The following is a 25,592-nucleotide window of genomic DNA, read 5'->3' as shown; positions in this document are numbered from 1 at the left end:
ATGAGCGCCACAACCCCAGAGTCAGTCACGACTGGACCTAATGGTCAGGGGTCCCTTTATCCTTTACCTTTTTAAGGAACAGTTATCATAACGCATTTGGCTGCATTATGTTTTGATTGTAACATTTAAATTTGTGTTATTAAAATGTGACACCAGAGGGCACTGCAGAGCAACCAGGAACTGGCAGAAAAGGAAGCTGCATTGTTATGGAGGAAACAAGGTAAGGAACATTTTTATTTTACCATTGTGCCCTGTGACATTCTAATAACATTAAAATAGCAAATGTAGATCGATTCTTGGTTTGGGGGTTAAAATGGAACTGCTGTGGTAGATTTTTTAATACTTTTTTTAAAGAAGCAAACATCCCACATGTTGTGCGTGACATGCTTACTCTCTCAAGTGATTTGTGACCCTTCCCCATTCCCTTACCTAAGGGTTTGTGAATTAAGTCTTGAACATTAGAAGGAATATCTAAACAGTAAGAGACATTTAATAATGGAACCAATTATGTTGGGGCTGATAGGCTTATCCTCTTTGGAGGTCTGCAAGCAGGGGCTGGGCAGCCACTAGAAGAGCAAGCAAAGAGCACAGGGCAGACAAGAACAAGGTGATGCATTACTCCAACTTCCTTCTCCCAAGCACTGTGATTGTTCTGGTGAAACCATTCTGTCTGTTTAGAAGCTAGATATGTCCATCAGAAAAGAGTCAATCCCCCCCCCACCCGGGGTTGCGTGGCGAGTTCCCGCCCCCCAGGATAAATAAAGACACCAGACGCTGTATGTAAGGTTAATTGGGCGAATTAGGCCACAACTTTATTGAATTCAGGAATGAGAGGCATTGGCATAGGCATTGGTCCTAATGGCTATCCGGCTCCAGCCCATTTGCTGGAGACACGGGGAAGGGTTCCAGACAGGCTGTGTGTGCTAATACTGCAAATGGGTGGTTCAGATATTGCTAATGAGTCATTGGCAACATGTTTTTTTTTGTTATCTTTACTTCTCAAATTTCCCATGTAAAACATAAATATGGATTAGTGGGGGAAATACAAACTGGTATTGTGAGTTGTGCAGACACTGCATTTTTTATTTATCTATTTATTTATTTATTTTGCATGTTGGGTGCTGATCCCGCAATAGGGGTGCCCACTGACTGTAGGGTTGTTGCTGGGTTTGGCTTTTTTGTTGTTGTTGTTGTTGTTGTTGTTTTAACTTCTGAGTTTCTGAAGAACCCCAAACCTCTAAATCTGTGCATCTCAGACTTGCTCCCATCCTTGCTTCAGGGTTTGTCCAAATCTTTTGCACACCCTTATCCAATACCTTCTACATTCAAAGCATGCCATTCAGCTTTGGTCAGTTCCCCAAACAAGAAATGTATCTGTGCAGTTGCTCCCTCCATTAAAGTTAGTTGGGGCATCCACATATGCATGAGTTCTGTGCACACAAGAAATCATTGTTATCAGGCCAAAAATCTACCTTCCTTCTGCAGCATTTACCTGGCATCAAACAACCCTATTTACTTGTCATTTTTGTAAATATCAGGGTTATGTTTCCCTTAACAAAATACAAGGGGAAATGTGGTGTGGCACAGTGGTTAAGTTGTTTGGTTGAGGAACAAGTTCAAATCTCCACCCAACCACAAAGTCAGTGGTGGCTGGTGCTCATTTGGATGGAAGATAGGGAGCCCAACAGCAGGTGGAGTCAGTGCCGGTGACAAGCAGAGAGCCAACTATTTCTAGATTTGTTCCCATCCTCCTCCCTGCTGAATTATTCAAGGGCAACATTGAAATTAATGAGAAGCAAGCTGGTAGTCAGTCCCATGCCCTGGACTGGATGTAAGTAAGAAGGCAGGCAGGTTAGGGCAGACTAAGCTTGATGTGGCAGTATCACATCAGCCTTAATGGGCCAGCCTACACTGCACAAAGTCTGTTGGGTGTGCTTCAGGCAGCCACTGTCTCTCAGCATAAACTACCCCATAGGGTTGCTGCTGCTGTGATGAGCTCTTTGGTGAAAAGGGTGGAACAAAAATATTAATTATTAATAGTATGTAAATCGGAGGTGAACAGGTAAGGTGCTACATCATGATTATTAATGGAGATTAAGTGGAGTGGGGGGGTTAACCTCGTTTATCTTTGTACTGCATTGCAATGTTGTTTCTGTTGCATGGGAAACTGTGATGCACAGATGATCTAGCTAAATTAGAATTAAAATTGGATTTTAAAAAATCCACTAAAAATGTAAGGGGGTGCAAAAGGACAACACAAAGGGCAATCTTTTAAATTTTCATTTCCAATTCCAGCCATTCTGAGACAGATGAATAGAAATCAGATAAGGTTCATTACAGCTGCAATCCATCCAGAAAAGCTGGAATGGGGGGCGAAAAAGGTCCTGGTACATTAATTTTTTCACAGTTGCTCTCTAGTAAATAATGTTCTCCTTACAATTTAGACTCTCCAGGTCTAAGCTCATGGGACTTCTATGCACATTTGAAGCTAGAATTCTTAGCAATAGAAGCAAAGATTTATTTTCTTCCCCAGAATGGGTGGGGGGGGTGATAAGGCATCCCCTTCCTTTCCAAAGAATCAAAACATCCAATCCTCATTTATTTATTTTGATTTCAAATGTTGGGGTCCCGTGCTGATGCCCTCAAAATGAGGAAACAAGGACATTAGTCAAATGTAGAGTGAACCAAGTGAAGAATCAAATTTGTGATAAACTACCATGCCTTCATTTTCCCTTCATACTTGGAAGACACTAGGTTCTGAGTGAGTATGCCTCATTTAGCAACCTGCAATTCACAATTTGATGCTGACGGCACGACTTGAACAGAAAGCAAGAGCTGCATTAAGAAGATTTGAGACCTATTGTGAGCTGTGTGATCAACAGAGGCATGTGGTCCAGCAGCTCTTGCTGGATTCTACCACTCCAAAATGTGCATGTTAGGAGGAGGGTGGAGGGAGCCAACTTATTTGAAAGGTTGAACTAAACAGAAAAAAAACCATAGCATGGTAATTGTAAAATTAGGTGACAATCCTTCCCTGTGCCATTCTTATTTTCAATACAATGGATTTTAAATGGAAGGAGTATGCAAACATGCAATTCTGCAGCAATGGAATTCTAAAGCAGTGGTGGGGCCACATTCCTTTCTGAGCAACCTTCTGAGGGCCACATGTCAGTGGCTGGAGGAGCCAGAAACCAAATATGGGTGGGGCAATTAATAGAATTTTTTCTTATGTACAACAGGCTAGTTAATTCACACATACTCATGCCTCTCTCTCTCCTCCATCCAGGTAAGCAAGAGTTCAAGGGAGCATTTCAGCCAGGTAAGGACACTCATGGATGGTGCAAAGCAGGGCTAGGGAGGGAATGTGGTTGAGGGGGAATTATGGTCTGGTGAGCCTCAGGAGCGAGTTAGGGAGGACTGAAGGGCCACATTTGCCTTCCTGGGCTTTGGCTTCCCTAACTCTCTTCTAAAGCCTTACAGTCAAGGAAAAGCTGCATCACATTGTGTCAGAGAGTCTGTGCTGAGCATTAAGTAGCAGAATGCAAACCAAAGTCCTTGGACAATTTTTGGAATGGATGTTGGGTGATTGTATGTCACTCTGTGCATGCTCAAAGGAATTTACTATGGCTTTAAATGTTCTGGGTTTGTATCTTGACATTTAAAATTCAGTCCAGTGCTTAACCCTGGCTCACATTAGCCCTTGCTGCTGTTCCTGTCCTTTGTTCTTAAGGGTTGTGTTTCCTTCAGTTCCTTCATTTGGCAAATACATTAAGCTAGAAGGTAGTCTGAATCAAGGCTCTTTCAAAGTCTTTCTTATGTCTCAGGAGGCTTCCTGCACTACCTTAGCAGCAGCTGTATCAAAACTAATCCGAGTCATTACAATTTAGGATCAGATTGGCTAGAGATAAGATAACTCTGGTTTATAATAACCTATAAAGATTTATGACGATTTATTCACCTTCCCTAGGTAACAGGCTGCTCATCCCCAGCAGACCCACAGCTCTTTTCTGTTAAAAGGTCACTGAAGAAAGAACTCTGAAATGGCAGAAAATAAAACCACTAATCGGCACATTTCTAATAAAACTATCATGCCTGCTAGAACCAGAGGGACATCAAATGCTAACAATTTCACATCCCATGTGGCACCATCTCTTGAAAGGACTAACAAGATGGGTTTTTCATGCAGTACTCCAATAAATCAAGGATCATTAATCAACACTTCCTTTAAAAAATATAAATTATTAGGAAGGGGGAAGGAAAAGGAGCTTTCTGACAAATATCATGCATAGCCTAAATGTTGAAACTTGGGGGTTCTTTCTGTTCACCCTGAAGAGACAATTAAAACATAGACACAATGCAAAATTTGGAATTGTGCAAAGGTAGAGGAGATCTGTATGCTCTCTGTTTCTCAGCTTTGGGCTGGGCTGTCACCAATATGCTGCTCTATCTGCTGATGGATGGCCACATCGACTCAGCCCCGAACACACCGACCAGATGCTTGGAGGCTGGATGGTTTCGTGGGAGCCGATTGAAACTAAATCCTTCAAAGACAGAGGTCCTATGGATAGGTCTGGATGGCATGGGGATGAGGGACCAACTCCCTTCTCTTGCGGGGGCCCAATTAGTGCCATTGCCTTCCGTTAAGAGTTTGGGTGTAATCCTTGACGCCTCCCTTTCCATGGAGGTGCAAGTTACAGCAACAGCCAAGGCGACATTTTTCTACCTTCGCTGCATCAAGCAGTTGGTCCCTTACCTTTCCTGCCCTGACCTGGCCACAGTGATCCATGCCACGGTCATCTCCAGGCTTGACTACTGTAATTCGCTCTACGCGGGGCTGCCCTTGAAGCTGTCCCAGAAACTCCAGCAGGTACAGAATGCTGCAGTGAGGCTCCTCACGGGGTCTCTGCCATGGGAGCATATTCACCCAGTGCTTTTCAAGCTGCACTGGCTCCCGGTGGAGTACACGGTCAGATTTAAGGTGCTGCTTTTGACCTTTAAAGCCCTTCATGGCCTAGGACCCTCGTACCTACGGGACCGCCTCTCCTGGTTTTCCCCTTCGGAAAGCCTCAAGGTCCATAAATAACAACACCCTAGTGGTCCCAGGCCCTAAGGAAGTTAGATTGGCTTCAACCAGAGCCAGGGCCTTTTCAACTCTGGCTCCGACCTGGTGGAACGCTCTGCCTCATGAGACCAGGGCCCTGCAGGATCTGATTTCTTTCCACAGGGCCTGTAAGACAGAGTTGTTCCGCCTGGCCTTTGGCTTGGAGCCAATTTGATTCCCTCCCTCCCTCTCTTTCTTTTCTCTTTTCCTTCTCCTCCTGCGATGAGGCTACATTTTAATATTTTAATGTTCCAATATTTTAATGTTGTATTTTATTTTTGTTTTTAAGTTGTAATCATTCATCTTGTTTTTATTATTGCTTGTAAGCCACTCTGAGCCCGGCCTTGGCTGGGGAGGGCGGGGTATAAAAATTATTATTATTATTATTATTATTATTATTATTATTATTATTATTATTAGGCTGTGGAGGTGCATCATGAGGGAGGTGTTGAGACTGGCATTCAGCACTTCTATTGGGATTCAACCTTTGTCCTGGGGATTTACCACATACTTGAGAGTTGATGGCATTCTTCAGCTCATTGATAGAGGGACATCCAGCTCTCCCAAGATAACCAGAGTTGCTAACTGTTGAGCTGAAGTCCATGTTTTCCCATGAGTTCAGTTCTTGATAGCGCTGTGCCCATCACACCTCCCTACATGTGTAGCTGTCAGCAGCAAGTTGAATGCTCTGACACAGCTTTAGCCAGTAGTCATTGGCACATTGCCTGGCAATCCACTGGGCATTACTCCTTGCCTTTCTCAGTGCAGCAAGCGTTTTCTCACAAGACACATGCTTATAGTTCACAAGAGCCTAACCCTTTGTAGTGATAAAAGGTTCCATGTCCTTAATGTCAGCCTCAAACCAGTTGGGGAATTGCTGTTTACTTTTGCCTTTTGTTGTAGGTTGCTGTTCAATGCAGTTTCTAAAGCAGTCCAGTAGCACTTGTTTGACAGAATCAGAGAAGCATTTATAAAGTTCAGGTATGATTGTTCTGGCAGTGTTGATTTGAGGCCACATTTTCTGCTTTGTCCTATAGGCCCTCTTTGGCTGGAGAAGGATCAGCATGGATTCTTTTGTATGGATCTCCCAAGAGAAGAAGTTCCATTACTGGGGCACAGCCACCAAAACAGGAGAGCCACAAGTCTTTCCCACAAGTGAGGAGAGCCACCACTGAAAGGTTTTCAGATTGTGACCACTGCTAAGCAGTTTCATACCCAAATTCTTTTGAATGCATTTCTAAACCTGGTATTTCTGAATTTGTAAGGGAATTAAGTTGTTTCAGTTCACATATTCCTTCAGAAAGCACAAATTAGGTAGATAGGCAAACGGAATCAAACTTCTCCCTCATCCTTATTTGTAGCAGAGCTCAAGAGGACTTCCTCAGCATTCTCATTGAATTCCTTCCTATAAAGATGAGAACCACCCAAACTGCTCATTTTTTTTTCTTTTTAAAGAAAATCTACTCCTGCCTTGCATTTCTGATTCATGACATCACAAATACCCAGCATAACTCTGCTGCTGAGTGTCCCTGATTTTCATTGGCTCCCTGCCAATAACAATGCTCTTGGAGTGGGGCAGGAAAGTAACTTTTGTGAGCATTAAGAGTAAAAATTGATTAATTATTTTGTCTTGTGTAGGGTGTGTTTCTTTTTCTTTTAACCAGTGAATTCGCTCCAAAAATTTAATGCATGGTGAAAAAATAATTTGGATTTCCTCTTTGTCAATATTTCATGAATAAAACTAATTAGGGGACAATGTGAGAATGAGTTTGAATATACAATGTCTTCAGCTAATTGGGTTTATTCATGAAATATTGAAGCGCAGAAAATTCAGCTTATTTTTCAAACCATATAAATTTTTGAAATAGTGGATTCAGTGTGTGGCTAAAACAAAGTAAGCAGAAGAATTTTTACAAGTGAAAAGTGTACAGTTCAGTTATTGGGAATGGATGATTTGCTGTAACCAACTAAACATGTTTCAGGAACAAAGGAAGCTGCTTTATACTAAATCAGACCATTGGTCCATCTAATTCAGTATTGTCTATGCTGCTTTGCAGCAGCTCTCCAAAGTTTCAGATGGAAAATTTTCAGTCTTTCCTAGAGATACTGGGGGTTGAACCGGGGCCTTTGGCAAGCAGAGTAGACGCTCTACCATGGAGCCACAACCTTTATACCTTAATGACCTAATTTGAGGTGGCAGCCCTGAAGACTAATGCAAAAGGTAACCGTGATCCCCTAGATCAGGCATAGGCAAACTCGGCCCTCCAGATTTTTTGGGACTACAACCCCCATCATCCCTGACCACTGGTCCTGTTAGCTAGGGATGATGGGAGTTGTAGTCCCAAAACATCTGGAGGGCCGAGTTTGCCTATGCCTGCCCTAGATGTTGTTCATCTACTATGCTCACTTTATGGGCTGCGAAGGAACATTCCTTCATCCAGCAAGGGTTAAAATTTAAGCAAGGATTAAAAATCCTAGAGTAGTTTAGCTACCTTCCTGATAAGGTGATAACCTAGGTAATGGGCCATTAAAGGAAGAAAGGAAGTGGATGTGTGCCAGGTGGCAAAAGGGTGGTCCCCCACTCACTCACTTGTTGGACAAAGGCTCGAGCTGAGGGTGTGTGTGTGTGTGTGTGTAAGCTAGAAAATAGAAGCTTGATAAAGCAGCAGGCTAAAACCTGTGAGGGAGAGACATGCCTGATTTTTCCTGCAATCCAAGGCTGTGGCTATGTGAGATAGACCCTCTTGGGGTGTTAATGCTGTGAGCTCCTCCATCATGGGCTCAGGTTGTATATATGTAGAAATAAACCATATATAATAAAGATACCACAATCCCCACTGTCCCTCATTCCGAAAGGAGCACGAACTCTGGACAAGTGCTTTGAACCCCTTGAATCTTGCACCGCTTAGAGATTGGGGTGACGTGCAACAATATACATTTTGTGTGAAACGTTGCCTAATCATATACACACCTTTGCAATTGACCCTGTTTTAATGCATGAAATGCATACCGAAATTTATAAACATTCTGATCTAGTACAGTATATCATTTTTGTAAACTGCACCTGACATTTCAAAATCCTATGAATTTCGAAGGATGGCTGTTTTTCAGCTCGTGTATTGGTTCTAAAAGTTCAAATTATGCAGATTTACCTTCATGTGTGAACTAAAACAAACTTGGCCCTTATCCCTAGGAATCCCTCATTAAAGGGGCACCAACTAAAGGGGTGGAAGGGGCTTCAGCCACCTCAATATTTGTGAGTAGGGGACTGAGCCCCCCCCCATGCTGAGGGGGCCTCCATCCTCCACAGCCCACTGCTACCAAGCAGTGCTTGTGTGGTGGGCAGGAGCAGAACACAGGGATGGTGAAGGTCATCCTCCATGTTCCCCATCCCCCACTGCTGCTGCCAGGTGAGCACTCATGCGCCATACAGGGGCAGGATGGCAGAGGGGTCATGTGAGGCAAGTCGGTGCCCCTGGTTCATTAGATCTCACTCCTCCTACACATGCTGTTGTAAGATTTATCATGGCAGGAAAATCTGGGAAAGGAACAACCCAAGTAGAGGAAATACTCCACTGCTTTCTTCTTCGGTTCTAAGCTTCAGCTTTCATTCCAGATCTCCACTTTTCAACCAAGGTGATCCTCTCTAAGTTATCTATCAGCTGCAGTTGATACAGAGCCATCATTATATTTGCCTCTCATTTCTTTTTTCATCAACCTGGCACATAGCACACAACCCCAAGACCACAAATAAGGAATATCCAGCCCTCAGGCTGAGTACACAGCCCTCCAGTTTTCTCTGTCCACTCTCAGGATTCTTCCCAGTCACACCCACCCTCCCCAGATCACCAGTTTTGTTCCACATCCACAATGAATGATTTTTACTGGCTGAAGTGTGTCTGATAATGTCTTTTGCCATGGATGGAATGAAACTGCCTTTAAGGATTTATCCACACTTCTTCTTGTCCTGATGCTTTTCCCCAGGGTAAACCACATTTTATGGAACACGGGAGGCACTGTGGGTTAAACCACAGAGCCTAGGACTTGCCAATCAGAAGGCTGGCAGTTCGAAACCCCGCGAAGGGGTGAGCTCCCGTTGCTCGGTCCCTGCTCCTGCCAACCTAGCAGTTTGAAAACACATCAAAGTGCAAGTAGATAAATAGGTACCGCTCCGGCGGGAAGGTAAACGACATTTCCATGCACTGCTCTGGTTTGCAAGAAGTGGCTTAGTCATGCTGGACACATGACCCGGAAGCTGTATGCCGGCTCCCTCGGCCAATAAAGCGAGATGAGCGCCGCAACCCCAGAGTTGGTCACGACTGGACCTAATGGTCAGGGGTCCCTTTACCTTTTAAACCACACTTTAGCACTCAGTTAGAGCAAATGGCAATTCAGGTTTTCTATGGATTGATGTTAGCGGGTTTTCCATGGGAAAGAAGCGGGGTAAAGGGAAAACCACTCTGAGATGTGCTTTCTAGGCATGAAGTGTGGGCAAGCCCTAAGAGCTACATCAATTGCTCTGTCCATTTTTGCTTCTGAAGCTCCCCACTACTGGTCATCAGCAAGCTGACAATCAGGGAATGAAGCTCTTAGGCTCAGAAAGGTTCCATAGCTGAAGACATTCAGCGACACTAAACAATACAAACAGGTTGGTGGTGAACTCCCTTCACCTCCCTTACCATCCAGTTTTGAGAATATATTCTGAACACATGTAGAGGATTGTTTTTAACCTGCTCTATAGACAGTAGGATACTTTGCAATATTACAGATGTCTTTTATGTTTCTGAAGTGTTTGCCCCATGTTAACGTTAATCAAAATCCATGATGTTTATTTTTACACAGTATCTCTCCAAGGTGTTTCATTTGATGTGGCCTTTCCAATCAAAAAGAAGAAGAAGAAAAGAACAAAGTAATCAGCTGAAAGCCTTTTAAAAGGGGGCAGGGGGGCGGGGGTGGAATGCCAGTAATGTAAGCCAGAAATATGATTGTAACATCCTTAAGTATAATCACAACTGACTATCATTTACTGGTTCACATTGAAAACGTTTATCATAAACTTTCTCTCAAATGAAACTTTGCAGCCAAATAGAACTTCCTGTCAAAGGGGCAGAGAAATAGCACCCTTGTTTTGAACAGGTCTTGTTCATCAGAAATGATTTTTTCCATTTCATTTGTTTAAAAATATATTTTATTTGCCTTCCTTTTCCTTGCAAAATGGATGGACGTCTCTTGATTAAAACATCATTATAAATTAGAAAGTAGCCCATCATGTGGAAAATTGAGATTCTCTGGTTTAAGCAAACTGCCTCAAGCAATAGACTTACCCAAACTAAATGACAACTCTTCTTCTTCTTCCCACTTTTGGAGGAAAGGTGATTTGCACTTTTAAAAAGGTAGCATTAACATTAGCATTCTAAAGTAGCATCATGTGAGCTGATTGGGACTATTAAATTTATTAACTTTCCCTCTGCTATAAGCATTCTGCAAGATGTAAGATGTTCGTCAGGAATTTGGGGACTAATTAATACACTTCTAATGTAAGCTATAATTTTATGAGGTACAAGTTCAGTGGTACAAGACAAGTTCAACCCCCACCTGCCAAAACAAACAAACAAACACTTGAGTTGGTGAATTCAAACTGTGTCAAATTAGGGACATAAGCATATAATAATAATAATAATAATAATAATAATAATAATAATAATAATAATATCTTTATTGTCATTGCCCCCTCTCAGGGACAACGAAATTACTTGACTGCTCCAGAATGAGGAGCAACCAGCCGCTGCATCTACACGCGCCACCATATAGGATGCTGCCTTATGCCTTATGCATAAGCAAACCATTGGTCCATCTAGCTTAGTATTCCATTGTTTCAGACAGGGAGTCATTCCTTCTCCTGAACATCTACTTCTATTACTTTAAATCAGAAGAGGGCACTGTTTGACTAGTGATCTGTTTGACTAGTGATCTAGTTATCCCCTGTTTGTAGCTTCTCTAAGTTAACTCCACCCCTAAAAACTTTGACATTTTGTTTGCTGTGTTCTCTAGACAATATGGCTGCTATTTCTCTATCTTCACTCACATGTAAATAGTTCCTGCATGAATAAATCCTTTGAACTCCAGAAATTGTAAGTAATTACTTCAATTTAAATCACTTAAGTTGCTAACAATATTTATTTTTTAAACAGCTCTGGGAATTGTAGTTTGGGGACAGGAATCTTCTAACAACTCTTGGCACCCTTAAACGGCAGCTTCCAGCATACTTTGGGAGAAGCCATGACTGTTTAAAGTGATATCGTAGTACTGTAAATATATGGTGTGAATGTGGCCTAAGTCTCTGTTTTTCAGCTTGTTAATTTTTGTCCTTCTTTTGTACTTGTAATGCCTTTCTGGGACATGGTAGTTCTGGCCTACATTTATCAGGCTGAGTAAAGCATGCTGCTGGAGAGAAGGAACGTTGCAGGTCTTCAGGGTCAAGTTCCATCTATCTCCTGAACAGAGCTCCGGAGACACTATCACAGCCATTCCTTGAATTGAATGTAGTACCCATCTAGCCCAGCCCATTCTTCAGTATACGGTAAGTTCCAGTGCATGAAGCTTTGAATCAAATGCAGAAATCTGCCTTATACCTGATCCAACTGGCCTACGGCTGCTTGTTATGACTGGCAGAAGCTTTCCACAGTCCCAGAAAGAAAAACATCATTGCAATCACCTTCTGCTTCAGGGTTGGGGCCAGATTTTTTATCTCCCCTCATCTCTGCAAGGCATCTTTGGCAGATGGCCAGGACCACCTACCTGTCAATCTTGTGACATCATAAATATACAATGTAATTGCTGGCTTTGCTCAGCACTGCATACTGATTGCAGGGCACTTGAGAGGTGCTGCTCACAGGGTTTGCAAACCCTCTGTTTGGTGCTTAGGAAGTTTCTAAACCACATGACAGTCAGCTGGATCTTGGGTGCTTGAGAAGCACTGCGTAAGGAGCTATATGCTGGTGGTGCTTGCAAAGCCCCTTTCAGTTGAGCTCTGCACATCTGATGTCAAATATGATGTCAGGTGCAGAGCAGGTGGCATGCCTTGCCTGGCACATCCATGTGTATCAAACATGGAGGTATGGCAGGCCAAGCAGAATTCCTGCTCAGAGATTGAGCCTGGGAACTTCTGCATGGAAATCATGCGCTCTATCCATTGAACTATGGTCCTTCTCCATGCTAGAACCTTAGGCCAGGGATCCATCACTGTACCTATTTTTAAGAACCCACTAGGCTTTGTACCCTGACCTGCCAAAATCAATGACCTACACCTTCTGGTTCCACCCCCTTTCCTTGAATCCTAGGGTTTCACTTTAGACCCTATCCAAGTACCAACATAAATAAACAAAACAAAATACCATAAAGTGTGTTATTAGCGCAACTTCGTTGGCAAGGACCAACATTCCCCCGTGGTATAACAATCTGCAACTCTTAAAACCATAATTGGTGTATTTTTTGTTTGGATATTGTTTGGTTCAAAACTTTCTACATCTAACTATGGCAAGTTTTTACAAGACCAAAAGGAGGAAAACTATGGTGAAGGTTGAAATAAGAGTGTTTTAGCATCATGTACTTTTCTTATATACCTTCTATGATCTTTAATGTTAGCATAATAGATAACAGTGGGTATACTGCAGATATCTATGGCTTTTTTCTTTTGGGCCTTAAGTGCATGTCTTGTTATGAGACCTTGAAGGGACATCCATCAATGGCTGACCTCAATCTTTCTGCAGTGTATTCTATTATATTTGCCAATCAGTGAAGGAAGTTTGCCAGCGTTGAGCCTTTCACCTCTATCAATTGAAGAATAAGTCATTTTATGATCAAAGGCATCCTTAGGTCAGGCCCTCTAATCTCACTTTCTTATCTTGAAGGGGGGAAAAAGGATAACAGAGTCTTCACATTTTACTCCCTAATGAGCAAATCTACACCCAACTTCCCAGACTGACTTAATCTGATCTGAAGTTTGAAAGATCTGTTCTATTCTGACTGGAAATTAATGGTATTAACATACTGGTGTGCCTGTTACCCAGTGGGAACTCTAGGTGCCCAGGATTTTTTGTTTTGGTTTTTTAAAAAAAGGAGAACAAGACTCAAACAGGGAACACACCAGCTCTTTTCAAACATTCAGAACATCTGTAATGGACATGTATGGGGAAGGTGGCATTTGAGTGTAAATTTCTCTTATTCAACACAATAAATCAATCTCAATCAATCTCAAACTTTTATTAGCATGCAGACAAAATACTGAAAGATTCAGTACAATAAAATTGCTCAGCAGAATCTGCATCTAACAATTAAAATACTGTTGTATAGCATTCACTAATCTTCACTGCATGTGGCACAAACCAGGCTACTATCTCAATCTTATGTCAATTCTGAGTAAACGTTTGTGACTGCCACTCCCTGCTAACAACCAATTGTTTAGTGAATTTCGTTTCATTGTGTGCCAGTGTTCTACTGATGGAAGGTCTCAAAAGTACTTAGGATGTTCATATACATGCTATGACATTCCAAACCAGGTAATGCATAGATAATGCTCCCAAGAAAAAGTTGATGGCTTCTTAATGGATGCTCTATTTCAGGTCTCAGAGCATGGTTAAAATGGGCATTTATACAACTGCTTTGAAGCCTATGGAAGAAAAGTTGTTGTCTAGATAAAAATAAATTTATGATATCCACCTGTTGGCTACACACTTTCATTTCAACTTGTTCTGTTTTTGACTGTGTCTTAATGACAGAGACTAAATTTGGGAGTGCTACTTAATAATTAGAAGTAATGAGTGAATAGTTCTATCACAATCAAAATGGCAGATGATTTAACAAACAGCAGTGAGTAAAGTACCCTATGAGTCCAAAGCGATGTTTGAAGAACCTCTTCTTTTTGAGCAGACATCAGTGATTGAGAACTATAATTAAAGTTGCCTTAATAAATTGTAGGAGTTGCTAAGATACCAGCAGGTAGCTCTTGGCTAGCCACAAATACCTGAACACAATCTTTAAATATATTTGTCTTGTGTGTGTCAGTAATTGTAACCCTTTGCAGACAGAATACCGCCACCAATGACAGTCAAGGGTGTTTGATTAGGAATTTGCATTCTTATAACACCCGATAATTAGCTATTTTTGCATTTTCTTCCACTCTTTTTTTTGCCTTTCTGAATAATAAAATGCAACCAAATTGTAAGAACAAAGTTTTCATCAAGAACATACCTTGTAGCAAAACAGGCAGTCAAGAAGACCCCATGGCATGTTGATTATCTTTTGAGTGCTAAGGATAGCAGTGGCATTCACAGCTTGATTCTTTACTTTCCCTGGCTCCACTCAGCAATTAAGTGTTATGCTTTCAAACTATCTTGGTTTAGAGTGAGGAGGAGGAGGAATGAAGATGAAGCAAAACAGTTCATTTATAAATAGCTGAATATAAGCTCAGTGTTTCAAGTGTTGACAGAGATGAGTATCATACAGGGATGGAGGAGAAGTTAGTACAGTCTACACTTGCAAATGGATTGGCCTAGTTTAAACCTCCTACAGTAACTCACAGGTTTGTTGTTGTTGTTTAGTTGTTTAGTCGTGTCCAACTCTTCGTGGCCCCATGGACCAGAGCATGCCAGGCACTCCTGTCTTCCACTGCCTCCCGCAGTTTGGTCAAACTCATGCTGGTAGCTTTGAGAACACTGTCCAACCATCTCATCCTCTGTTGTCCCCTTCTCCTTGTACCCTCCATCTTTCCCAACCTCAGGGTCTTTTCCAGGGAGTCTTCTCTTCTCATGAGGTGGCCAAGGTATTGGAGCCTCAGCTTCAGGATCTGTCCTTCCAGTGAGCACTCAGGGCTGATTTCCCTAAGAATGGATAGGTTTGATCTTCTTGCAGTCCTTGAGACTCTCAAGAGTCTCCTCACAGGTTACCAAAAGAAATTCTGACTTGGACTTCTGCAAGTTATGTGATGCAAGTCTCGGCTCAAATGTGGACCTTTTTTTAAAAAAAAGGTGTATTTTGGAATGAAATGCATTTAGAAATGTGTACATTGAGATAAGATATGTATTTAAATAGGTATTTTGTAAGAAAATAGATATTAGAATATGAACTTTCATATGGATTTTGTGTTTTTAAAAAGCCATCACATAATGCAGAAATGGGAAGAAGGAACACATTCACAATTAACTTGGAACAGAAACATATGATTCTGCCCACCACATAATATATTTTGTTAGTTTCTATATATGATGCATTCATACATTAATGTCTGAGGTATCACAGACCTTGTGATTTCTCTAGCATACAGAATCCAGAGATTTTCATACAGGGAAAATGTTAGGCAAACATCTCTCCAATTAGAAATGGCACAGTAAAGACATTGTGTGAGGGCTTCAGAAAATGTATTGTGAAATGTGGCTGTAATTTGCCTGGCAAGTTAATCTTCGTATGTAAGAAACTTTCCTCTCCTCCACAGAGATAGAAAAAGTCAAGCGTACAGAGGAGCATAGCTGTCAACCGTCCCTTATTTGGCGGGAAACTCCCTTATCCCAGCGCCGTGTCCCGCTGCTGTCCCTTATGGATGATGTCCCTTAAATTTCCCGTGTTTCATGCTTGCCCGGCTCAGGAGGGAAGCAGCGGCTCGGGGTCCTCCGTCGTGAGAGAGAGCATGCGCATGAGCTGCCACGTCTTCATCTCTTCCCTTTCCCCCTCAGGGGCGCGTTGTGAGGAGACGGGTGGTGGCAGGCAGGCAGATAGCCCCTCTCTTGCGAGACTTCCACCGCACTGCCAGGGGAAGCCGGAGGCGGCAGCGGCGGTGGCTGAGGAGGTGGCCTAAGGGAGGAGGAAGAGGAGGAGATGGGGAGGGATGCAGAAGAGTGGCACTTCAGGGCTGCCGCGGCACCACAACTGCCTCATGCTGGGCTTGCGGGCGGCATGGGCGAGAGTCTCTCTCCCTCCCTCCCTATCGGGCGGAGAAGGGCCGATGGAACTCCTTGTGCCAGGACGACAGCAGCCCCGACGTGCTGCTTAGCATACCCTCCAACCAGTGCAGCATCTTAATGTAGTGATTTCCCCCTCTGCATCCCTTTCATAACTCTATTTTTATAAATCATTTGTCCACCCATAGTTCAAATTTTTACTACAAGTTTTCTGTCAATCCTACCAATGTATGTAAGTCTTGACAATAGCTTTTCAAATAAATTATAAACTTTCCCCATTCTTTATTAAATAGGTCCTCTTCCTGGTTTCTAATTCTGCCTGTAAGCTTTGCCATCTGGATGTCGTTCATCAGTTTTGTCTGCCACTCTTCTTTGGTCGGAGTTGTAGACCCTTAGGGTCATCTAGTCCAACCCCCTGCAAAACACTGTCAAGTCACAGCAAAAGCAGCATGGCTTCATCAGTGCCGGATTTCTGTATAAGCTAAGCAAAATCCCTTATTTTGGCTGCTGATCCCTTATTTTCGAGGCTGCTGGTCCCTTATTTTCAAATCTGTAAGTTGACAGCTATTGAGAGGGGGAATCTCAAGCCCAGGCAGGGCCAGCCCAATACATTTTGGCACCTGAGGATAACCACGAAATAGTCCTCCCTGCCTGCTAAGAGAGAAGGGGTACGTGAATATCTACGTCAGGAGCAAGGGGAATCACTGTGAATCCTGCCACTTGAGACGGTCACCTCACCTTGTCTTATGATTGGGCTGGCCCGGGGCCCAGGAGCCAAGCCTCTCTACCTGGCCCTTGGAAGCAACTCACTGCTCCAATTCACACCCCTCACTGTCCTTGCTTCACACACCCCAAACATATCTGTCTGGCTAAAATGTGTCCTTGAATTGTTTCTTGTCTGAATGGAGGTGGGAGAGTAGTGCCTGATCATGCATGAAGAAATTAGCCTACTGTCTGAAGAGAGAGTTCATATTGCTTCACCCAGTTTGCCTTTAGTCCAACCCTTCACTGCCATGCGACCCACAGAACATTGTTTAGAAGAGAATGTTGTCCTTGGGCTGATAAAGCACCTTCATGCCTGGGTGAGGATGACACCCAGTTTGGACTTGCACTCTAGAAAAACTGCCATGCATTTCTTTGCTGAATTTGGGTTGCTAGTGGTAACCTTTAAGACTTTACAGGACTTGGAACTAGGGTTTCTGTGCCTGAAAGAATGTCTCTTCCCATATGAACCTACTAGGATCTTAAGATAATGCATTAAGAAGCTCATCAGAATGACTCTCCATCAGAAGTGCAGAGGGTAATGATTGGAAAGAGAACTTTTTCAGTCGCGGTTCCATGCTTTCTAGGCATGGCTCTCAGTGGTTTTGCCTTTGCCCCACTACTTTCCCACAGAAAACACACTCTTTAGCACTAAATTGGAACCAATGGAACGCTGTGGAAAACCCAGTTGTCATTTGTTCTGATTCCACACTAAAGATCCACTTTCCCTTGGGGCAAATGGAGGTGTGTATGAGCCATGAGTGGAAAACCTGTTCAGTTCATAGACCTTAAGTCCCAATATGAAGCAAGATGATGTTTGTTTCTTGATGTTTTTTTGTCTGTATTGAACCCCTTCTTTTCTACACACACACACACACACACACACACACACACACACACACACACAGGACTTGGAGTTGTTAGAAAACTTTATTGTTACTTCTGCAGTATATTCTGAAATGATGTTGTCATAACACTTTCCATTTAGAGAAGATAATCATTCTTTAGATACACTCTCTTATTTTTACACCAAGCTTGTCTTATTTTATTTTAAGCTAACACCAAAGATCAAAGTCTAATTCAATTAATACTAATCTCTAAAGCTATTAGATCTCAGCTTTAAAAAAAAGTTTCAACATTTTGCTAGGCTTTTAATCCTTTAGACAACGGCTTAGGCAGTCACATAGTATCCCTAAAGATAATAAGCACATTATAAATGCTGATAAAATGTTATCAGGCACGAATCGTGTATGAAGATTGGTTCACATCTTGGTAGGGAATAAACAGTGGAACCTGAATATGATGTAGGTATAAGCTGGAAAGAGATAATTGCAATGTTCATAGCTCATTGGACAGATGCAACACTTTTCAAAGTGTGTGCGTGTATGTATGCCCTCCCTCCAAATTCCTGCTTTAAAGAAAGCAGGAATAGTTATATGGATTCAATCAATGAAACGGAAGGACAGTGTCCTAAAGTACCCACTGGATTTCATACTTCTGATGTTCTGAGGCAATGCAGATGTTTTATATATATATATATATATATATATATATATATATATATATATATATCTCAATATCAGGGTTTTGTTTCATTAGATAGAAGATTAACTAGCATTCAGGACAAAATGGACTCTTTTTCCCTCCCTTCTGGGGTGACAAATGGGAGCATCACCCACTACACTATCTTGCCATGTGGGTACAGCCTCTCACTAGGATGCAAGCATGACTTCTGGAGTTGCAGGGATTGGCAACAAGTCTGGCTGAATCCTCAGGATTGCAGGCAGAGAGGTGAGTGGCAGTGGTGACATTCAGGCATCACCACAAAGTCCTTGGGCCTACTTTGCTTAATTATTGTCAACAATAATTAACAACTCCAGAACAACTCTTCGAATGCACTTGATACATGAATGGACCAGCAAAGTTACCATCAAAATGTTGCCTAAAGTATCCCTACAGAATGTTATAACCAGTAAATAATTTGTGAAGATTTGCAGTGAACTGACATGCAGTGAAATGTATCAATCACTGTATAAGATCGTGCTCAGATACAGGTGAAAAAGGTTGCATTACAGAGAAGTGCATCCCAAGTTGTTTAGAGCCTTATGTATTGAAAATGGAATATGTAATTGTGCCCACATAATTACAGGAAACCATTAAAGATTGTACAAGCAGTGCGACACATGTAACATTTTGGCATGATAAGTGCCATTTATATCCCCACTGTGCCACTGGTCTGTAAAAACCATCCTTAATGGTTCCCATGAATGATGAAGCTGATGCATTTTCACTCTTCAGCTGTTCTCTTCAAGGGTCTTAATCTTCCGGTACAAGAATAATCCCATTAAGAAAGCATCCGCCCATGGACAGGGCTAAGGAGGCCGAATGTGCCACAGATGGATGCATGTTTCAAAGTCAAACAAAGTCATTTTATACTTTGCTACTAGATTCTGGGTCACAGTGGGTTGGATCAAAAGTTGTTGTTATTGTTGTCTATTATATTTCTGCGCCTCCCTTCACCCAAGGATCACAAGGCAGTTTGCAATATAAAAACACAAAAAAATATACCATAGTAAACAAGGAGCCCCCCCCCATAACACACACACACACACACAGTTTAAAAGGCTGTGGGTTGTTTAATTAGTCAAAGGCTTGGAGGAAGAGGAATGTTTTTGCTTGGTGCCTAAAGATATGTAACAAAGGCATAAGGCAAGCCTCCCTGGGGAGAGTATTCCACAAGTGGAGAGCCAATACAGAAAAGGCCTGTTCCGGTGTTGCCAGCCTCCAGACATCTCATAGAAGAGGGCCTCAGATAATGATCACAGGGTCTGGGTCTGTTCATATGGGGAGAGGTGGTCCTTCAGAAACATGGTCCTGGGTCATTCCAGGCTTTATAGGTCAAAACCAGCACTTTGAATTGGACCCAGAATCTAATAGGCAACCAGTGCACTCAGGTCAGGATTGACTTTACATGCTCAAACCATCTTATCCCGGTGAGCATCCTGGCTGCTGAATTCAGCATCAGCTGAAGTTTCCAAACCATCTATGTATAATGTATTGCAATAATGTAACACAGAGGTCACCAGAGCATAAACAACATAAATTAAGCTATCCCTGTCCAGATAAGAATGCAACTGGGCTACAACCTGAATCTGATGGAAACACTCCACACCACTGAGGCCCTCTCAGCCTCAAAGGATCCAGGAGTACCCCTAAGCTTCATGCCCACTCCTTCAGAGGGAATATAACCCCAATGAGAGCAGGCAACCTCCAATCAATCAAGGGAACCGCCCGCTAACAGTGCCTCAGTCTTATCTGGATTGAGATTAATTTGATAGCTCTCATCCAGTCCATTATCAAGGCTAGAAAATGGTCCAGCACATCCACTGCCACAGCTGCAGATGTAAAGGAGAAGTAGAGTTGTGTGTCATCAGCATATTGCTGCCAATGTACTCTAAAACTCCAGGTGACCAAAGTTAGCCTTTCCCATTTGGAGAACAGCTTTCACTCACAGATACTGGTCTGCGTAATGCATGTTGGCTTATGAACACAACTTCCTTTAATTGAAAACTCTGGTGATGGGTGCCCACAGCACTGGAACCAAAATAGGACCTAAGAAACAAGAGGGAGAAATCAGCAAGCTTGAGGGAACACTTGCAGTTTTCAGGAATATTTTAAAAGCTGAAAAATCCCCACTTACAAAGGTCTTTTGGCAGCTGCAGTCTTTTGAAAGTCATTTGGGGTGGTGGTGGTAGAAAATTTAAGGGGTATGCAGAACAGCCTTCTTGAATGCCTTACAACTCATTGTATCATATAGCAGGTGTAATGGGAATTGGGGTTGCTTGTGCGTAAATTCCAAACTGCTCCAAGCTGGTTGTATGGCTGAACCTTTCCCCAGTTTGACAGCCCTAACAGCGCGACTGTCTCAGTCACTGGCAGAATCCGTCAGTGGGCGTTTCCTGAACTTCTTCCAACATAAGAATTCCTTGACAGCAAGTCTCCGCCTCGCTTCTCTGCGCGGAAGCCTTCTGCGCAGAGTGGGCGTGCCAAGCGGTGGTCCTGTGCTCTCCCCACTGATCTCACTGGAAGAGTCTCGGAGCCTCCCCTCCGAAGTACTCTCAGCCTCTCCTTTCTTCCTGGTGTCACCTTGGTTTCCTTCCCCAGCGGAAGCTCTCTCTCTCTCCTTGCTAGTTCCCTCTCCGGCATCATTGGGGAGCCTTACCTCTCCACTCGGCTCCAATGGCAGTTCCCTGATAGCAGGCATGGATGGTTGGCCAGAGAGGAACACTCTTGCTGGAAGGTGAGGATAAAAGTTACAATTAGTTGACAGTTCCACTTGTGTTTCCTTAGAACTGTTTACAGTCATTGAAGGGATCTTGTGTAGCTCTTTTATCCTAGAACAAAGGAACGATCTCAGTTTCTCATTTAAATTTAGTCATCCATATTTTAATAGCAATCAGCATTTTGGTATGAATTTCTCCACTTCCCTAGACAGACTCCTTATCTCATGTAACTGTTGCCTACTCAGGTCTTGTTTAGGAAGGAGAACAAATTGATGCCTGGTTCAGGTGTTCAGGGGTGTAAATGCCACACTGTTGTTCACATAAGGAAAGCAAGACTAAATCTAAAGATGCTATATTTTCATCCACTTGTCTAGGAAGTTACAGAACAAAATATATAGCCAAACATATGAGGTGGACAGCCTGAGCTGCTGCCAGCCCAAGCTGGGGAAAGGGGCGCATGAATCCGGGTGCATGGGGCCACAGCCACCAAGCACAAGCATCTCTTTCCATGGTTGAGGCTGGCAGTGGCCACAGCATGCAGAATGCCCACAGGCCTCTTTCCCCAGCTTGGGCTGGCAGCAGGTGCAGCATGCAGAGCAGCCCAAGCCCAAGTCGCTGCCAGCCCAAGTGGAGGCAGTATCCCAGTTCCTACCTTATCTTCACTGTGAGGGCCTCACTCTACTCCAGTTTTTCTGCTTTGGGGGCACAATGCCCTCCTGGGCATGCATGTACCCCCCTACCCCCCCAAACCCAGACATTTTCTTTAAAATGTAAAAATTTGCCTAGATGTGCACGTTGCCCGCCCCCCCAAAAAGAGGACATGTCTGAGTTTTCCCGGACGTATGGCAACCCTACATAATGATAGTTAAGTAACTTTGACATTCTTATTGCAAACCTTTTCTCTTAAACGGATTCCTGTAGTTACTCCTAAGCCACCTTTAAGCCCCTGGCTAGGAGAAGGGTGGGATTCATTCTCTCTCTTTTTTTTTTTTTAAAAAAAAATAAAAAATAAATGCAAGATAAATGGCAACAACATAATGAGCGATTATAACTGATTCCACCACACAAATACCCAATATACAATCATGCAAGGGCGTGCAATTTCTTTATTTAGTTTCTCCAAAGTATCCAGCTTGCAAGACTTTCAGGCCCCGCAATGATGAACTTGCTATGTATCTTTTCCTCCCCTTTCTCCTTTCTCCAACAATCAATACCTAGTGGACAGTTTCCCTTGTTTTGTTGTGAAGATGTAGCTGTTCTTTTTTGTTGCTTGCAGAGAAATAGATGCTTTCTTGAAGGCAGAGAAATATAAAAAAGAAAACTTTGGCATTGATATTGCATTTGTTCACAACTGAAGGCAGGAGACTCTGGCATACACTTGTGTTTCTTGCAAAAGAATCTATGAGCTATAAATCTTGTGTGAAGATTGGGGCCCTGGAGAAGAGAGAGTTCACGATGTCCTATTGGTCTTCCTCCATAGCCACTCTGAAAGCAAATGTTCCATCCCTCGATGTTAAGGCTGGGCCGAAGTCACCACCACTCCATTTCCTGAAAACCTTCTCTCTCTTTTCAAGTTAAAAAGCAAGAAAAATATAAAGCTGTTGGCCACCTTGTAAGCAGCAAATCCTTCCTGAAATTTTCAGACATTTCCCTCTCTTCCCCCCTTGTTTTGTAGAAAAGTTAATTCCCCTGCAAACATCCACCCCAAAAGTCTGATAGCACAGGTGAACAGGATAAAGCTCCATTGATTAGCTGTCATTGTGCATGGTAAATAAGTCTGCATTTTTCATCAGTAGGGTGCTATTCTATGTGGTATGATCCCTTGGAGCTGCACACAATTGCTTCTCATTTTATGTTCAAATATGGATAGCGTTTTCCTGATGTTGGTCGGAAACTCCTTTCTTGTAACTTGAAGCCATTTGTTCGGGTGCTATTCTCCAGAGCAGGAGAAAAACAAGGCTACTCCATTTTCCATGTGATGTCCCTTTAGATATTTGAAGATGGTTATCATATCTCCTCTCAGTCTCCTCTTTCCCATGCCAAACATACCAAGCTCCCTCAACTGTTCCTTGTAAGACTTGGTTTCCATACCCTTGATCACCCTGCACTGTACATGTTCCAGCTTGTCTGATAGTAAGAGCTTTTAGACAGTGGAATGGACTCTCTTGGGAGGTGGTGGACTCTCCTTCCTTGGAGCTTTTAAGCAGAGGTTGGATGGCCATCTGTCATGGATGATCTCAATGAGATTCCTGCATTGCAGGGGTTCGGACTAGATGACCCTCAGGATCCCTTCCAACTCTACAATTCTACGATTCTATGAGTCTAAATGTATGGTGTGAGTATCTTAATATGACTCACAGGGTCCCCAATCTCATCCCCTGAATAAGCATAATCCGAGCCCGGGGTTATGACACTCAGCAATACATTTTCTTGGTTTCCCTTGAAATCAGTCATATGAACCTCTCTCTGGGCACTCATAAAGTAATATTCAAGCCAGTGAAATGCTAATGGAGGCTGGCCTATCTGGGCAGTGCCCCACCATCCTAATTCTACCCCTTCCTGTTTTTCTTCCTACTCAAAATCACTCAAGGGAAGGAAGCACCAGCTTCAGTTTTGCCTTTGCACAACTCAACAGGGAGCAGAATAGAGACAAAGCTAGAATTAGCTGGCTCTGCCTGTCATTGGTTCCCCTTATTGTTGCTCTTCCTTCCTTCTGCCTCACCACTCCCAATGGGCACAAGGCAGCACCATTAAATGTTCTGTTCAGAGTTTTCTAACTCTTCTTAATTTACTGGTATACCAAATAGAACCACATAATTTGACGAAATTGTGTTATTTTCCTGTAAGATTTCTTTCTTTTTTTTTAAGGGGGGGGGCAAAATCCAAGCTCACCAGGACAATACTGTTATGTGTATACCATGATTGCCTTGTCCAATAACTATTAAATCAGATTGCAGTTACACTGATTAAATTTACTCTGGCAGACAGAAAGAGAGTAGTAGAATCTGAAGAGGTGGGTCTGCCAATTGTATTCCTCTTTCTAGGAGGATGCTTCACATGTTTAGCTTCCCCAAAGCTGCTAAATGTAGGCAGCTAAAACATTTTTATCCTACAGTTGTCCTAGCTGGAAAGAAAATGTAAAGGCCCAAGTCATGAAATGCACTCATCTATTCTAAAAAGAGAATGTAAAAAATAAAAAATAAAATAAAAAATAGTATCTTACCATCTAACTACCAGATGTCCTGAAATAAAAACATTTGCAGAAAATTGTTAAAACAAGTCTTTCTTGCAAGAACATTAGATTTCAGCAAACAGGCAACAGTTTCTGTATCACCACCTGTTACTATTTGGCATTCCCTAACGCTTTTCTCAGGTGAAGCTCTTTACACCCACATCCAGTAACTCCTAAATTAATTATCATAAAACACAAATGCCAATAATCCTTCATTAGTGAAGCAGCCATCTAAACGAGGTGTTTGGGACTAGCCTTTTTTTATGACAACTGAGAAGGTTGCTCAGGAATGAATTAGTTCTGTTCCTCAGCAATTTCCACTATTTGTCAAATGGTTGTTCTCAACACTGTAGGCTGTTCCAATAGGACAAATGAAGCACTGCCCCACCAATCTCATTCTACCTTCAGCCAGCCCCTGATCTGTCTACCTTTCTATTTAGCAGTTGGTTAAAGATATGACACTGCCTGTAACCTTCCTCCTCAGTCATATTATTGCCTCTTATAGATGCCAGCAGGAAGTAGGAGGAGTCATACTCTTGATAACCTTACATTTCTGGATTACACATTTCTGAATCACCTTCAAAGGCAGCCTCACACAGAGTGCACTGCAGTAGTCCAAAGTAGAAGATAACCAGAACATGTACCACTCTGGCAAGACAGTGGGCTGGTAGGCAGTGTCTCAACCAACATACCAGATAGAGCTGGAAGACAGCTACCCTGGACACAGAGTTGACCTGTCCCCCCATTGACAGTTGTGAGTCCAAAAACACCCTGATGCTGTGCACCTGGTCCTTTCGGGACACAGATATGACACAGTTACCCCATTCAGGACCAGGGAGTCCCCACAACTTGCCTACCCCTGTCCCCCAGAAGCAGTAGTTCTGTCTTATTGGGGTTCAACCTCAACCTGCCATCAATCCTCCAACTGCCTACAAACACTTAGACAGGACATTCACCACCTCCTGAATAATACCACCCTCCTGAATAAAATAAAATTTGATCATTGTGGTGAAAGATGTAAATTTGATAGCACATCATAAGAGCTTAAGAATTGCCCTCATGGATCAGGTCAATGGTCCATCTAGTTTGTCATCCTTTCCCCACAGTGGCCAGCCAGATATCTGTGGGAAGTCCACAAACTGAACATGACCACAACAGCACTCTTCCCTCCTACAGTTTCTAGCAACTGGTATTCCTAAGCATACAGCCTCTAACAGTGGAGGTAGAACATGGCTAGTAACCGGATATCAAGAGATGTGGAA

At 42.7% G+C, this 25,592-nt stretch overlaps 1 long non-coding RNA gene across 1 annotated transcript in view; it reads left to right on the top strand.

The window, feature by feature from the left end:
* Window positions 1-24,287, top strand: part of LOC309362164 — a 71,618-nt gene extending 47,331 nt beyond the window's left edge. Inside the window, exons 4-10 of the long non-coding RNA XR_014164814.1 lie at window positions 157-220; window positions 2,748-2,972; window positions 3,287-3,319; window positions 9,944-10,010; window positions 11,153-11,232; window positions 18,415-18,606; window positions 22,375-24,287. This is a non-coding gene — a long non-coding RNA (uncharacterized lncRNA). The remainder of the gene's footprint in view (window positions 1-156; window positions 221-2,747; window positions 2,973-3,286; window positions 3,320-9,943; window positions 10,011-11,152; window positions 11,233-18,414; window positions 18,607-22,374) is intronic.
* Window positions 24,288-25,592: the final 1,305 nt, after the last annotated feature.

Source organism: Podarcis melisellensis, assembly GCF_964234715.1.
Source record: "Podarcis melisellensis genome assembly, chromosome: Z".
In the NCBI taxonomy this organism is placed as follows: Eukaryota; Metazoa; Chordata; class Lepidosauria; order Squamata; family Lacertidae; genus Podarcis; species Podarcis melisellensis.
Note: the sequence above shows the minus strand (reverse complement) of the source record. Positions and strands in the feature narration are given on the sequence as shown.